Genomic DNA, 17,404 nt, shown 5'->3' on the forward strand with positions numbered 1-17,404 from the left:
GTGTGTGTGTACTGTTACCCCTTGAGGAAAAACCAGAGGGACTGGGAGTATAGTGAGAGTTTTATTCGTCTGTCTGAGCAAAATTTATGACCACTCCGTTCTTTCATGTAATCCCACATCCTCTCATCCCTCTCTTCCCCTCTATCTCTCTCTCACGCCTCTCCTCTTCCCTAGCGCTCACCTACTGACACACACACACACACACACACACACACACACACACACACACACACACACACACACACACACACACACACACACACACACACACACACACACACACACACACACACACACACACACACACACACACACACGTTTACTTCACTATCTAAATGGGAACATTGCATATAATTATATCGTTTTTATATTTAGAAAGGTCCTGGTTTACATTAAGTGACTGTTTTATATTGTACTTATTTTAAAAATATCTGCATATATTTATATCTATAATTGCACTGTTGACCCTATACTTAACTCACCCATACGCCAAACCTGTGTCTAACCTTACCCATTTCCCACCTCAATAGCAGCTCAAGTGTTTTGCAAAATGAACTTAATAAGTACATTTTACCTAAAAGTTATTTATTTTTATTGAAGTACAAAGTAGTTAAAGTCACCTAATATAAAGTGTGACAGTTAGAAATACTACAAACTGGCCCCAACACTATTAAGTATTCAGTAATATTAATTAACAACATGTAGGCCTACTATAGGGTTAGGGTACAATTAGGTTGCATTTAATTATGCATACTTTTCTGTAATGGGTTGTGAGTACATGTTGCATAGAACACAGTCAAATAAAGTCTTACCCAAATTTGTCACCAAAATATGTATGCCACACACACACACACACACACACACACACATTCAAACACAAGATAAAAACAAAATGTCACTTGTCGTTCTGATTTGCGGCATAAACATCACAGTACAAACAATGAAATGAACTGAAGTTCAGGTGCTTAATGTTTCTTTTCCTCAGGCTATGTTTGGGGTAAAATTAAAGGATCAATGATAATTTGTGTTTCCCTTTGAGCAACACACCTGCACTGGAGTTATCACGGCACACCCACACACACACACGTACACACACACACTCACACATAGGGGTGTGACATTCTTTCATGAGCAATTATCACAAATTACGGGAAAAGATGAGTTTGGTGAGGGGGAACTCTCTCTAACAAACACACACACATGGCCGAAGACTCAGCGAAATGCGTAATGCAGAGTCCAGTCGGCTTCGGCCCCTGAATGGATGACCACACATCGGTAACAAAGGCCTCATTGTGCGCCCGTGTGTGTGTGTGTGTGTGTGTGTGTGTGTGTGTTTGTCATCACGTGTCGCTTCACTGAATCAGTGCGAGTGTGTGTGAGACTGTTTATGCATCTGTGCGACTGTAAAGTAGTTTTATTTGTTTTACTTTAAAAGCCCCCTTTTTGGAAACCTCTCATCTCGTGCCATCGCGTCTGCCTGGATCTTTCTGCCATATGTGCAGCAGAACGCAAGTCTGCACTGCCAATCAGGCAGTAAATCACTGGTCTGTCATCAGGCCATCAGCAGCAGCCTATTTAGGGGATCTTTATAGCTCCCTCCATTCTCATTCTGTCTTTCCACCTTCTTCCGCTGCTCGTCGTCACTGTCTTTTCTTTCCCCGTTTTTCTTTCCCATCCTCGTCCAGCACACCCTCTCTCTCCGTGTCGAGCCCTGATCACCTGCAGCACATAAAAATTCCTTTTTTCTCTCTCCAGAGGATTGCGCCGCTGCCTAGGGAGTTTCTGCATTCCTGTTTCTCTCTCTCTTTCGGTCTCTCTGCCTCCTCGTTCCTGCTGTTTTTTTTCTCTTGCCGCTTTGTCTTTCCCTCTCACCTGTGGCCCAGCCCTTCCTGTTACCTCACGGCACCCACCTGCCACGCCCGCGCCCCCGCCGCGCCGCGCTTCTTTGGCTGCAGGGCTGGGCTGACTCTCCCAAACCGCTCAGTGCGGGGGAAACCTAGGGCACAGGTTGACTGATTTATTGCCTAATCAATTGATCCTCCCAGATAAGAGTCGGTAACCACAGTCAGTCACTGTTCATTTATGTACGCAAATGTTGACTGAGCCCTCGAGGAAAAACACTTTAATGTACCGTGGCGTGTTTTAGTGTTATTCAACATGCTTTGAGAAAAGATGGATGATTGTTTTGGATTACCTACAGAGAGTTTGGTGTAGGCCTACAAGTGGGTAAATGAAAAAAGAAAAAATTGTGCACACATCCAGTAAAACTTTTGCAGGTGCTAGATCCAAGTCCTTTTTAAATATATATATATTTTGGTAGCAGCAATAGCAGTGTGCAGATTTTTTGTTTACTTTGATTTTATGTGGATGAATGAGTCAACTAGGCTATGTGTATGTATAAAGTTGAACCTAAAAGCTGCTTGCTATCTAACGACTACATAGTCAGCATCTTACCTGAAATGACACCCTGATTTGAAATGCTATATGTACAAATAGTGCTCCTCTAAGGAGGTTTGTTAATACATGGAGAAAACTAGCATTCATTTTTGCTGTGTCCCAATTCAGAGGCTGCATCCTTCGAAGGTCGGACCGAGCATTGTCAAATGGGACGGACTATAGTAGCCTATACAGAGGATTGCTTTTGTTGCCTAGCAACTTTGGCAGTTGATGATTGTCAGTAACATTACTGGACTTTTTTGAAAGTTAATTAAACTTTCTAAAAATAAAACAAACTTTCTATGTGACCCGTACTGGCAAAATTAAAGGTGCCATGAAATGGATTTTAAAAATATATATATACTGTTGTCTGAGGTCAACTAATGACATTTGTGTGGTTTTTACATTCAAAAACATCATAACTAATGAGTTACAGGCTATTTTCTGCACTGGTTTTGAGGCTCTCTTCTGAACGCTGGGTTTTGATGGGCGTGCCGCACTGAAGACTTGGAAGTAAATGCCCACGGCTAGGATTGGCTAAGATTTGCATATTTAATGAGCAGCTCCCATTACATGAGGGATTGTTTTGAAAGCGGCAACCAGAATGATTCTCTCACAGGGCTCGTAAACGTCTTTATCAAACAAACAATTATTTATCTCCCATCCACCCGCAATTGATTGGAATATTATTTTGAAATTACTTGAATTTACTGCCACACAATCAATTCTGGGGTAGGCAAGGCTGCAAAGGATCTAATGTTTGCTTCATTTAACAGGAAACAACGGCTGCTTTTGAATGAGCCTTCGAATTGGGAAAGTTTTCGTCATGCAGTGGTGATGCAATTGGCCTTCGAATGTGCCTTTCGAAGGATGCAGCCTCTGAATTGGGGCGCAGCAATTATGGTTGATGGCATCACTAGAAGCCACACAGTCAATTTTATGCTTTAGAAACCTCTCCAAAAAAGAACTAGACACCAGTGAAACATCTTAAATTATATTATGAAAAGTTTAAAGGACAACTCCGGTGAAAAATGAACCTAGGGGTATTTAACACATGGTTACCGAGTAGATCGTTCTCTGGGATGCGTTTTCATGAAAATGTCAAATGTAAAGAGTTTTATCTCTAAAAACAGATTAGCTTATAACGCTGGTATGGGGCAGCGAATGAGAAAAATTAAATCACTAGTTAATGCCACTAACAAGGCTCAAAATAGCCTCAAACTAACACGGCAGCATAATGAGGGTCCCCACACGCAAACCGAAGCATTGAGAACTTTGTAAGTGCACAAACAGTTTAATAAGAAGATACTTTATAAACACAGTACATTACGCGTTTACGGACAGCAGTCATCTTGGAAAACAGTCTCGACTGGTCGAGCAACGAACGCTTTGCTAAGTGATGAACTGTGACTTGGAATCTCACATGGGACACCTTCCCTTGTAGTTAGTCAACCATATATTTTAATAAACATTCAATTCATGTTAAGCTTTTCTCTAAGAAAAGAACAAAGAACGGCACTGAAGTCATTCTTAAAAAGGGAAGATTTAAGAGTTTTGAGTTTTGCCGACCGGATACAGCGAATGTTTAATCTATCAACTAGCTCCGCTTCACCTTCGTTGGTCTTTTTGGTTGTAGCGCCATCCTATCGCGTGCAGAGGGAGTTTAAAAGACAACCGTTTATCCCGCCCCTCGGATTGAGCCCTGTCAATGGTGAGTTTCCAGACCAAACATCTTTGCATTTTTACATTACAGTGAATCACAATGATACGGAGCTCCGCAGGGGTCAAAAATGATATAAACAGTTAATTTTGAAGCGATCTCTTCTTAAAAACTCAGAGTTGTGGATTGGGATGGCATTTAAATCACCACACGACCTTGGTGTTTGTCTAAAAACAGAAGGTAGGCCTAATTCGGCTTGGGATTTTTACGCGGGTGATGGGAGAAAAACACTGACATTCTGGATTCGGACAGATATAACATCACAGACTAGCCTTACGACCCCACGAGAAACAATTACCGTCCGAATAGGGCTTTAGTCTACTTCCTGAAGTGGTTTGAGTGATCTGATTACAGTTTTTCTCAATTGTTTTAAAGACAAATACTGGTACTTGAGACACGATGACCATAACATGTAACTCATGAACCAACCCGTTGAACCAATTCTGCTAAACCACAAGCACAATTCCTGCTTTACACTCAGATTGCAGTTCTAAAACACACTTCTCTGCATTTGGTACAATTTTCATGCAGAAAATCTCTTGTGTTCACAAGGAACACACTGCCATTCAAATATGCAGTCTGACTCATCACATGGGCAAACACCTGTCACAGTTTTACAATTAGCAAACAGAGCTTTAGCATAAAAGGGCATCAGAGCTCTTCTTTTTAGAGCTATGGATGCCAACATTGGAAACATATTTTTACTGTAACTGTATACAGTAAATTCTTCTGTTGTGCAACTTTGTGTTGGTTGTGTGTACATTGTTTTGTGGGAAAGATACAATATATTTGTTACCTTTGAGTATAAAAATAATATCCTCAAATATTTTATATATATATGTTTGTGTGTGTGTGTGTGTGTGTGTGTGTGTGTGTGTGTGTGTGTGTGTGTGTGTGTGTGTGTGTGTGTGTGTATGTACTGTCTATAGTAAGTGTAACACTGAACCAAAAAAGACCTATACAGTAAGTCATTATGATGAATGGAGAAGTGTTTTCCATTGAGCACATCAGTGTTCAACTGGTCCTTATAAATGTCTATTCATATGATGGTTTGTGTGGGAGTGTATTTTGAAAACAAAACACCAATTTGAGAAGAAATAACATTGTTTTGAATGTAAAGTTTCATTTTGCAGGAGGACTGAGGTTTTTTATTTCAATTGTGTGTTTTATTTATTTATTTGTGTGTAGAGTTCTGAGAGTATGAGGCATGCTTTTAGAAAATGTGTGTAAACAATTGAAAAAAACTGTAAATCTGTCTCAAAAGCATTTCGTAGGGCATTTACAGCTGGTCTTTTCCGGATTGGCTATTCGATCAGAGAAAACACATGAAGTGACCGGTGTAAACAGGCCCTTTGAAGAACACATGCATTAGTGCCTTTGATTTGAGCTAAAATATTATCTTAGAAGACTGCATAATGTCGCTGGAATTGGAAATCTGTAGCACACCTGATGCTTTTAGAACAAAGTGCTGAGTGAAGAAAAAAATGGGTGATAGACAATAGCCAATGTTTTGGTTTACAATGCATGTTGGCAGTTTCTCAGATGAAAAATAGGGTTAGCGTGTGTTTGTATGTGTGTGTTAGAGAGAGAGAGAGAGAGAGAGAGAGAGAGAGAGAGAGAGAGAGAGAGAGAGAGAGAGAGAGAGAGAGAGAGAGAGAGAGAGAGAGAGAGAGAGAGAGGTGATCGCAATAAGCTCTGCCAGGGAAGACGAACTGTAATGTGAAGTTTGATGAACACACAGACGTTTGTCTGTGAGCGTGTGTGTGTAAGTGAGTGAGTGAGAAGTAAATAAAAAGCTTTTAGCGTCAGAGATGGAAGGACAAAGATTACAGCCACAAAACCTCCCACACTGTCTTATACGAACATGCCGTACACTCATACACACACATATCTGATTCGTCTCTCCACACACACACACATGGCTGAGCCTATTTTTGGAGGCTTTTAAAGTTCCAAGAACTTTCAACATAAACGAATGAACTGTAACGGTTCCTTAAAACCCGGATGAGTATGTGATGTTCTTCCATTCCGTTCTGCTTCTCCTCTATCTCTTTCATTACGCTCTGTTGTTTCTCCGTGACCCAAACACAAGCTGACAGGTGAAGAATGGCTTTCTCACGCTGCGAGCGTGAGCGAGTGAACGCGCACCCAGCTCGAACCCAGAGCGGTGCACACGCCCTCGAGTCATTCCACTTGGCTAAGTGCCACCATCAGGACATCTAAAACAGGAGCTCATTTAATTAATAAAAGGAACGATAGTCTTGTACATTTTTCGTCAGAGTTTTCGTATAACATCAGACCACCTGTAATATATATTACATTAAAAATAATGGTTCTTGATTGGCATCTATCAAGTGCAGTGCTAGGTTGCCAACTTTTAAGTTCAGGTTGGAGTGAGACTTTTTTAAAAAAAATTTCACTTGTGTGTGCTTATATAAGTATCATTATTCATTACAAATATTTGGATTTAATTATTGACGTTTTAAAATTTCACATTTAAATAAATCTAGTGTTTGATCATATCTAAATGTTTATTAAAATGCAAGACTGCAATACTTTTTGAGCAACTAGATTAGATACATCATATTTTTGCTTATTTTTCTTATTTTTAACAAAAAATATCTATATTGTGATATATATCTTTATCTTAAGAAAAAAAAATCTAAAATCATGAACCACCCGTACAAAGTTTCTTTTGACCATTTGATCGAAAAATATGTAAAAAGTAAAATAAAATACAGATTTACCCGCCCACAGACTCTCCCCTTAAGAAATCAGGACAGAAGTGGTTGAAAGTGGACAAAAGAGACGGATTAAAACACCAGGTGTAAAAGGGAATGTGTCTCCCTTGTCTACTTGTGATCCAATCGACCAAAACGCATTTAGATGTAAACAGGGACTATGGCTCTGTGAAGAACCTTTAACCTTCATGGAAACTTTTGATTCCACAAAAACTTCTTTATAGTGAAAAAAATGTTATTTAGATATTTTTTTAAATGTCTTTTATTTTTAAGAGTATGTTGACAGCACTTTGTGTCCTCGTTCACCTTCATTAAGTGGAAAAGAGTAGCGTCTACATTCTTCAGAAGATCTCCCTTTGTTTTCCAAGGAATAAAGACGTTTCAGTGGGGAAATTCCATTTTTTGTTTCTTATTAATCAAATCCTCCACACATTTATTAAGTGCCTGTGTTATTTCTTAATAGATGAACCGCAGCCTTCTCAAATGGGACAAAGTTAGAATTTACAAAACACAATCTTGCCAAAATGCTTCCATTGTGTTTGGCCATTGAAATCAGTGAAGTTTAAGCAGTATGTTTACGTTCCATTCAACGAGAACTGTCAAGGTGGAAACATGTTGAAAAGATGAAAAGTCAGTGGAGCCTCCTTTAAATGCTTGAGCAATACTGTTTAGAATCTCACACACCTGTTTTTAAAGCAAAGGGAACTACACATGCACACACACACACATGCACATAAACGCATACCCGTAAAGTTTGGAGAAGCAATCGGGGAGAAATTACTGACATGTGTGGACTCTGAAGGTAAGAAGTCAGTTGTACGAACTCTGACATGAAACCATGACCTTTGGAGATCTTTACGGATGCCGACTTAAAGACAAGAGTTAGGCTACTGACATAGTGTATATATACATAGCACTGTGAACATATGCTAGGAAATTCAACTGTCAGCTTAACTAGACAAACTGAACAAAACATTGTTCATGGAACATTTTTAGACGGACAAAGTGTCTGTATGATCAAGCAGACAAACAAATTGACTTTTGGCCTTTTCAATGAATGTGTAAAACAAATTTTTAATAATTAAATAGGGGTTAGTTCACCAAAAAATGAAAATTATTTCATTAATTACTCACCCTCATGTCGTTGGACACCTGTAACACCTTTGTTCATCTTCAGAACACAAATGAAGATATTTTTGTTGAAAGCTGATGGCTGAGAAAGGCTTCATAAAGGCCTCCATTGGCATTCAGTACATTCCCACTGACCCACTCACAAGACCCATAAAAGCACTAAAGATGACATTACAAAGTCCATCTCACTACAGTGGCTGTACTATAATTTTACCAAGCGACAAGAATAGTTTTTGTGTGCAAAAAAAATCAAAATAATGACTTTATCCGCCAAGATATTGTCTTCCGTGTAGGTCTCTGACGTGAACTCACGTGATAGCGGCGCTCCTCCTCTTCCGGGTCATGTATTCGAACGGCGGAGCTCCGTCATATTCTCGCGCATGCGTCAAGTTCACGTCAATAACTTAGTGGATAAAGTCGTTATTTTGATTTTTGTGCGCACAATAACTATTTTCGTCGCATTGTAAAATTATTGTACAGCCCCAGTAGTGAGATGGACTTTGTAACAAAGTCTTTTGTGCCTTTTATGGGTCACGTGAGTGGGTCAGTTGAAATGTACTGAATGCCAATGGAGGCCTTTCTGAAGCCATGACATGAGGGTGAGTAATTAATGAAATAATTTTCATTTTTGGGTAAACTAACCCTTTAAATAGGTTACAATTTAAATACGACATTTTTAATAAGGAATTCAAATAAAATAATGTATGTATGTATGTTATTTATTTTATATTTTACATTTATTTGAATTTGATTTGGGTGATTTCATTATACTAGCTGGGTTATTTATCTAAAACTGATAAACCATAAAAAAGTTTAACTTGATGTACTAAAATAACTAAAACTAAAATTAAATTATAAAAATACATATCGATAAAATACAGTAAAAAGTGGCACATTTTTGTTCACAAACAAACGTGTCTGTGCGCGGTGTCTGTGTGTGGCCATGTCATAGGCCTGCATAAGCTAAGTAAAGAAAATCCAGGCAGGCTACTATATGTGGTGGTAGGTTACCTGTTAATTACATTTTTATTTTTTTAAAGTCACCTTGTTACTAGCAAGTGTTTTATAGGCCTATCTGATATGAATACCAATCAGGCAGCCTGATAAATGCCTAATAATGTCGCTAATGCCTAACATTTGTAACTGCTCTTTAGAATTTTTCGTTTTTTAAATGCTCATAGAAGCTCATAAAACAAATTTTTCATAAATCCATAATAGCAGTATGCTTCAAACGATCAGATCCATCCGTGCAGAGCCGAGGCACAACTCTAAGCAAATACCCCTGCAAGTAAATTGCAGTTTAACGCAATGATAGGGGTTGAGCTGCCTGAAGTGTACATATGAAGTAGAATCGGTCTACTTTAAGTAGAATTGAGGACCAATTTTGAACTGTCCATATAAACTTTCCTTTTCCAATTCATAAAGCGGAAGCACTTCAAAATGATTCCCCCGAGGGGAAGTGCTTAGGAAAGTTCGCAAGACCGGAGTCTGCGCAGTAGTGATCTCGGGACCGGAGTTTGCTGAGTAGTGATCTTGGGATCGGAGTCAGATCAGTAGTGATCTCGGGACCGGAGTCTGCGCAGTAGTGATCTCGGGACCGGAGTCTGTGCAGTAGTGATTTCGGGTCCGGAGTCTGTGCAGTAGTGATCTCGGGTCCGGAGTCTGTGTAGTAGTGATCTCGGGACCGGAGTCTGCGCAGTAGTGATCTCGGGACCGGAGTCTGCGCAGTAGTGATCTCGGGACCGGAGTCTGCTCAGTAGTGATCTCGGGACCGGAGTCTGCGCAGTAGTGATCTCGGGACCGGAGTCTGTGCAGTAGTGATCTCGGGACCGGAGTCTGCGCAGTGGTGATCTCGGGACCGGAGTCTGCGCAGTAGTGATCTCGGGACCGGAGTCTGTGCAGTAGTGATCTCGGGACCGGAGTCTGCGCAGTAGTGATCTCGGGACCGGAGTCTGCGCAGTAGTGATCTCGGGACCGGAGTCTGCGCAGTAGTGATCTCGGGACCGGAGTCTGCTCAGTAGTGATCTCGGGACCGGAGTCTGTGCAGTAGTGATCTCGGGTCCGGAGTCGGTGCAGTAGTGTACTCGGGACCGGAGTCTGCGCAGTAGTGATCTCGGGACCGGAGTCTGCGCAGTAGTGATCTCGGGACCGGAGTCTGCGCAGTAGTGATCTCGGGACCGGAGTCTGCGCAGTAGTGATCTTGGGACTGGAGTCTGCGCAGTAGTGATCTCGGGACCGGAGTCTGCGCAGTAGTGATCTCGGGACCGGAGTCTGCGCAGTAGTGATCTTGGGACCGGAGTCTGCTCAGTAGTGATCTGGGGACCGGAGTCTGCTCAATAGTGATCTGGGGACCGGAGTCTGCTCAGTAGTGATCTCGGGACCGGAGTCTGCTCAGTAGTGATCTCGGGACCGGAGTTTGCTCAGTAGTGATCTAGGGACCGGAGTCTGCTCAATAGTGATCTAGGGACCGGAGTCTGCTCAGTAGTGATCTCGGGACCGGAGTCTGCTCAGTAGTGATCTCGGGACCCGGAGTTTGCTCAGTAGTGATCTGGGGACCGGAGTCTGCTCAGTAGTGATCTCGGGACCGGAGTCTGTGCAGTAGTGATCTCAGGACCGGTGTCTGCTCAGTAGTGATCTTGGGACCAGAGTCTGCTCAGTATTGAACTCGGGACCGGAGTCTGTGCAGTAGTGATCTCGGGACCAGTGTCTGCTCAGTAGTGATCTCGGGACCGGAGTCTGCTCAGTATTGATCTGGGGACCGGAGTCTGTGCAGTAGTGATCTTGGGACCGGAGTCGGTGCAGTAGTGTACTCGGGACCGGAGTCTGCGCAGTAGTGATCTCGGGACTGGAGTCTGCGCAGTAGTGATCTCGGGACCGGAGTCTGCTCAGTAGTGATCTCGGGACCGGAGTCTGTGCAGTAGTGATCTCGGGACCGGAGTCTGCACAGTAGTGATCTCGGGACCGGAGTCTGCGCAGTAGTGATCTCGGGACTGGAGTCTGCGCAGTAGTGATCTTGGGACCGGAGTCGGTGCAGTAGTGTACTCGGGACCGGAGTCTGTGCAGTAGTGATCTCGGGACCGGAGTCTGCGCAGTAGTGATCTCGGGACCGGAGTCTGCGCAGTAGTGATCTCGGGACCGGAGTCTGCGCCGTAGTGATCTCGGGACCGGAGTCTGTGCAGTAGAGAGTAGGGAGTTGAGGCGTGATATCAAAAGCTTGCCCACAGTATTGAAGATGCAGAACAATTCATGATGTTGGTGCGAAATAAACAGTTGTAGAAATTAAAGCTCCAATCTCCTCCCGATTGAGGCGCCGAGGCTCCAGTTTTTAACATGAATGCTGCAGGCTTGGGCTCTACTTGTAGACATGGAAATTTGGAAGAAAAAAATAAGAAGATTTATTTTAATAGCTAGATAAAGTTGAGAGGGGACTATATTAGTGAGATGAGGCCTGTTAGTGATTTTTTCAATGTGTTCTGGCTAGTTCTGATCCAACAAATACAATTCTCTCTTTAAAAAAATGTTTGTGCCTTAATTGCTTCAATAAGAACAGATGTGACTACAGGTTATACATTAGCTATTCTTGGAAAGTGCCCACTATTGTCAAAATAATAGTGCTACCAATTCTGCACCTAAAGTTTGTTTTTTAACACATGCAGCAGCAGCAAAAATGATCACAATATCATAAATGACCAAATTCTACAACTCAAATCCGATCTCGCACTGCATATGAGAAAACTAATGTTTTCTGACAAAAGGAACTGTGATCTTGTCAAAGCTCATTGCTGATCTGGTCTAAATAAGCTCTTTATGGCAGCAGCGCTGTATAGCTGGATCTCAGAAGTGCTTTCTGTCACGAGCAATCACATAATCAGCAGAAAACACAGCGCCGCTGCAAATGCTGCACAGTTTACAAGTCTACAGAAGTCCAGGGGGTTGTTGAGTTTGACGTTTACAGAGTCTGCAGAGAGGGAAATTGGTCTCCTTTGGCTCAATTTATCCGAGCAATGGAGGATGTGTGAACAATTTATGAGGGCTAACTGTATGAATGACAACACTATTGTTCTTTATCCTCAGGATGGGTGAAGGAGCGGATTTTAATAACACCATTTTAGACATTTAAGACACCTTTAGTTGTTTTACAGTTTAACCCTATCCAAGGCTTTTCCCCCTCACATTCTCTTCTCTTCCACCATCATCCATCATCCGTGTCGCTGGAGGTCACGAGCCATCGATCAGTCTCTCACCTTAAACATCACCTCTTGCTCTCGTTTGTGTCTTAGATCAATTGATTCAAAGCAAGTCTTAGTTAGAGTGATCAGTTAAATGCATATGTTCATCTATTAATAGGATGTGAGAGGCTGTTTTAATTATGGGTCCCGGAAGGAAAGGGAGTCCAGTATACACCCCCCCCCCCCCAACTTTTAAAAAACGGGATTTTTTTGTTGTTGTTGTTGAGAAAACATATATATACATATATACATATAACGTCTGACTTTTCTCAATTTTTAGACTCAACTAAAATGTTTAGCTTTCCAGTGTAATTGAGAAAAGTTACACTTATTAAAATGATTTAAGATATGGGAGTCTTTTACTAGAATATTCTATTTCAGTTCCAAATTTGATGTTTAATTTAATGTGCTACTTGCCATTTCTTTGTAATCATTTGTGAAACTGTCTTGCAATTTCTGAGTGAAAATGGTACACTATTGTTTTCAGATGCATTGAGACTTTTGAGTCATCAAAATGTTAAATGTCTATTTTCTTTGTCACTTTATTTTTTTATTTATTGTCATAGCAGCTAGAAATATTCTCCAGCAAACATTCAGATTTTTAATTTATTTAACAATAGGTTTGCCTCTTAATTTGGGTAAATCAACATCACAACATAAAGTTTTAATAAGATATATAGACATGACAAAACATAAAGCACAATAATGGGGACAATTAACAAACATATATTTTGAAGTGTCTTATTGCATGGTATGCAATTCCAATGAAATCAGTAGTATAATTACAGAAATATAGTCTTGATCACAATACTTACAATAGAAAAAAGGCAAATAAGTTGTGTATTTACTCAAATAATATTTTAGAAAAAAAGGTACAAAAGCTGTAACTGGGGTTGTACCTTTGTTTTCAAATGGTATACTTTTGTACCTAAAAGGATGCATATTGGTGCCTTAAAGGTATATGTTTCCTAAAGTGTACATCTTAGTATCTAAAAAGGAACAAAAGTATGCCTTTTAAAAAGTGACAGCATTTGTACCATGCGTAAAATAAAGTGTTTTGGTGCCACCAAGTGGATATGAAAAGTAGCTGAGTGAGCCATCCTGGCCCTTGAGAGCCAATGAGAGCATGGAGCCCCGCGGTCGGCCCCTCAAAGATCTTCTGAAGAAATAATAATAAACTCAAGTCCTGTGTTTTTGCCTTGGAAGTGGAGTTTGTCTTTTACTGAAGTTTTACAATGAAACTCAAGCTCAGCCAAACTCCAAACGTTGCCTGGGGACGAAAATTAAAACCACATGAGAGAGAGAGAGAGAGAGAGAGAGAGAGAGAGAGAGAGAGAGAGAGAGAGAGAGAGAGAGAGAGAGAGAGAGAGAGAGAGAGAGAGAGAGAGAGAGAGAGAGAGAGAGAGAGAGAGAGAGAGAGAGAGAGAGAGAGAGAGAGAGAGAGAGAGAGAGATGTCTGTTTATATGTTCATACTGATTGCAGTCTGGTCATCATTAAGAACAGAGAAATTGAGGAATGATAATAAGGTCTAATTTGGTTGGAATTTAAATCTCATCAAAGCCTTTGAGGTGGTTTGTTAGGTGATCTGCTATTGTCTGAGTGCATTTGTAAAGCACAACATTATAAGGGGTTCATAATGGGTGGGGTGTCATTCCTTCAAAATCTGAAATTCAATTTAATCTGATGAAGGAAGATGCTCGTTTGTGATGTATTTCCTGATCTGTGTCTGTGCCAAAGGCTTTTATGCTGGCATTAATGTGTGCTGGCTGGTTGAGCATCAAACACAACATGTGACATTTACAATGCGCCAGTGTCTTTGTAGGAAAATTTGTGTCAGCTTCTTCAAATTAGCAGGCCTTTGTGTAATGTCATTTGCTTTAACTGTTTTAACACTTCTGATTAGAGATGCAACAATTTTGCACACATTCTGACTGGGGCGGTGTGCTTTACACTGGATCACACACATCAACTTTTCTCATTTTATATTACAAAATGTATTTTACATTTATAAAAAATTGTCCTAGAAACATGTAATTGGTTAACTGTAAGTTACCTTATGATATGCATAAAAAAGGCTAAATTGGACAATATATGTAATTGTAGTGGTCTATGGTGAAAAAGGCCTATAGTATATTCAATAAGACAATACATACTATAAAATATTTTTAAATGTTGGTACAATGTTGTACAAAGCAAATGTTACACATTTGATTTTCATCTTAATAGTCTAATTGGTCCACTTTAAAGTTACCTCGCCATGCAAAACTATTATGTGAAATGGTTTAGGCCTATGATTTTTATAATTTATAAGGAATATATGTATCATATTTAAAAAGCATACATGTACAGTAACAAAGAATGACATTATTGTACAAAATAGGAAGGGATGCACCGATATCATTTTTTAAGGATCGAGTACGAGTATAGATATTTTTTTCCTGGTACTCACCGATACCGATACCAATACATTTACTAATAGCTTGTTCTTTTCCGTTTTTTTTTTTTTTTTTTTGGTGGCAGTTTTCCAAGCACAGCAGTTAGACTAATGGATGTAGGACAGCTTCTTTATTTTATGACTTTATTCTTTTTATGATCTTATCACAAACTTAACACACAAATTTAAGTGTCCCAATAACCTTCAAAGGGCATAATTACAATTGTCATAAAAAAAGCATGCAGTTCACAAAGTATGGGTTGTTGTCATTAAAGGTAAAAAAAAAAAATCACTAAAATATCCAAAAACCACTAGGCCAGTGTTATATATTTTTCACTTGAGTACTTACGTGTCCCAAATGTTTTCAACTATTTGTAAATTGTGAGAAAATTGCTATTTTAACCAATGAACCGGGACGACTGAGGGAGTCGCCTGTCAATGGCGTCACATCTGCGTTACCCTCGGTTTCTGGTTTTATTCTGCAGAAATGCTTTACTCTTAGCAGTGTGAACAAGTGTCACAGCAGCCGCTGAGCGAATGCTCAGAGTAATGTCACATCTTTTTAAACACACTTAAATGAATCTAATATGACTGCGTTACCTCATACTCATGACCGGAAAAGCAGAAATGGCCAAATGAAGACCATATGTCCCAAGATTCTGAGTTCAAACTTGGCGTCATCAAACTACGCCTTTGTTTTGAATAGGTGCCCTCTAGTGGACGGAAAAGTTACATAGTGTAGCTTTAAAGGACAACACCGGTGAGAAATGACCCTAGGGGTAATTAACAGATGGTTACCGAATAGATCATTCTCTGGGATGCGTTTTTCATCAAAACGCATCCCAGAGAATTATCTACTCGGTAACCATCTGTTAATTACCCCTAGGGTCATTTCTCACCGGAGTTGTCCTTTGATTTTTAAGTATTTCCATACCCCTGAGGCTTAAAATGTGTCTGGAAAAAAATAGCTGAAAATTCAGTCAGTTACGTCACGTGAGGTCTCTGGCTTTGGTATTGGTGGTATTTTTATGAGTATGAGTAAATGGGCTTGTCCCAATTCCCAATTCAGCGGCTACTGGATTGTTCGTATGTATAATACGCCATAAAATGCGTGTCATATGCACACGAAAAACAGCGTGCCATAGACACGCCAAAATGAGTTTTGGCGTATACATTCCACGACATTGCACACTCGTACTATTTATACGCATTTTTGTGAGAATACCCTGGTTAGCCTAACCAACGCTACCGAGACGCGTGAAACAAATGCTTAAGGATTATGCCAAAAGAGCTACTCTGTTATAATGTCCATGTATCGTGCAAAGAAAAGGATTAACTCTAGTCTCACATAGCTAGATATAGTCCCTGTACAAAAGTATAATTTAAATATTTCGATATGATGCCTGCAATCGCAAATGTGTATGTGGTTTCTGAATTCTACATATAGCCGTTTAACATTATACAGGAAATAAACCATAACAGTTATGAACTTTAAATATATACAGTACCAAAAGCATGTAATACTCTGTATTTGTATGGTGTATTTCTAGCAAGTAGCCTACAGCTGCCTATTAGCCTAATAGCAACAACATCAGTTAAAGGCATCAATAAGGCTTCATGACTCACAGGGCATTGTGAGATAAGCTATGGCTTACTGAATAATACTTCATCAGTATAAGGTCATGATTTGGCACAATGTATGCCAAAATACTGTTTAAGACAGATGTTCTGATGATCTCTGGGGTCTTTAACACACACGCTTCAGTCTCAGTAATTAAATGACATCACAACCATTTTTTAGCATTAAAAAAACCACCAGGTGCATCTGGACAATGTCTGCGATATTAAACAAGAACAGTACATTCCTGTGTCTAGACCCACATAAAAGGTCAGCTCTAGCATATTCTATATCTAGGGATCAACCACCTTTTTTGTACACTGTAAAAACGTGTTGGTTTAACTTAAAAGGTAAGTTACCCGGTTGCCTTAAAATGTTATTGAAATCATTGAAATTAAAAAATTACAGTTAATACAGTTAATGAGTTAATATAACAAATGAGATTTCAAAAATGATGTTAGGCAAGGCAAGGCAAGTTCATTTGTATAGCACATTTCATACCCAATGGCAATTCAAAGTGCTTTACATAGAAATGAATTAAAATACAGAGAAATAAGAATACCATGTGTAGAATTAAAAGTTAAAAACAAGGATAATTAAAACAGTTTTTAATTAATTAAAATTAAATGGTCAGATACACAATTGTGGTAAAAGTGAAATAAAAATGAAACATCCTTGAGTTTACATTCTTCATACATGTATCTTAATTGAATCACATTTCATTCATTTCTTTCTCAAACAAGTTCATAACACTAATTTCAATCACTATATCCTAATTTTTTTTTTCAAGAACCTTCTTGTTCAACCCACTTTCACTCATCATACACTGTAAAAAATTATTTAGAAAATAAGTTACCTGGTTGACTTAAAATTTAATTGAAATTAAAATTTTGAGTTAATACAATGATTTTTTTTTTTTGAGATTCGACAACCTTTATTAAAAGATTATTAAAAGATTTTGTAAGCATATTGGGTAATTGTGTGTGTTTTATTTCTGATGACGCAGTGAAACATGCCAAATAGTGCTATTTTCATGATTTATCAAATTTTTTATGTGGTTCATATACAATAATATTTTGAGTTTCAATTTATTA

Source organism: Pseudorasbora parva, chromosome 11, assembly GCF_024679245.1.
Source record: "Pseudorasbora parva isolate DD20220531a chromosome 11, ASM2467924v1, whole genome shotgun sequence".
NCBI classification, from domain to species: domain Eukaryota; kingdom Metazoa; phylum Chordata; class Actinopteri; order Cypriniformes; family Gobionidae; genus Pseudorasbora; species Pseudorasbora parva.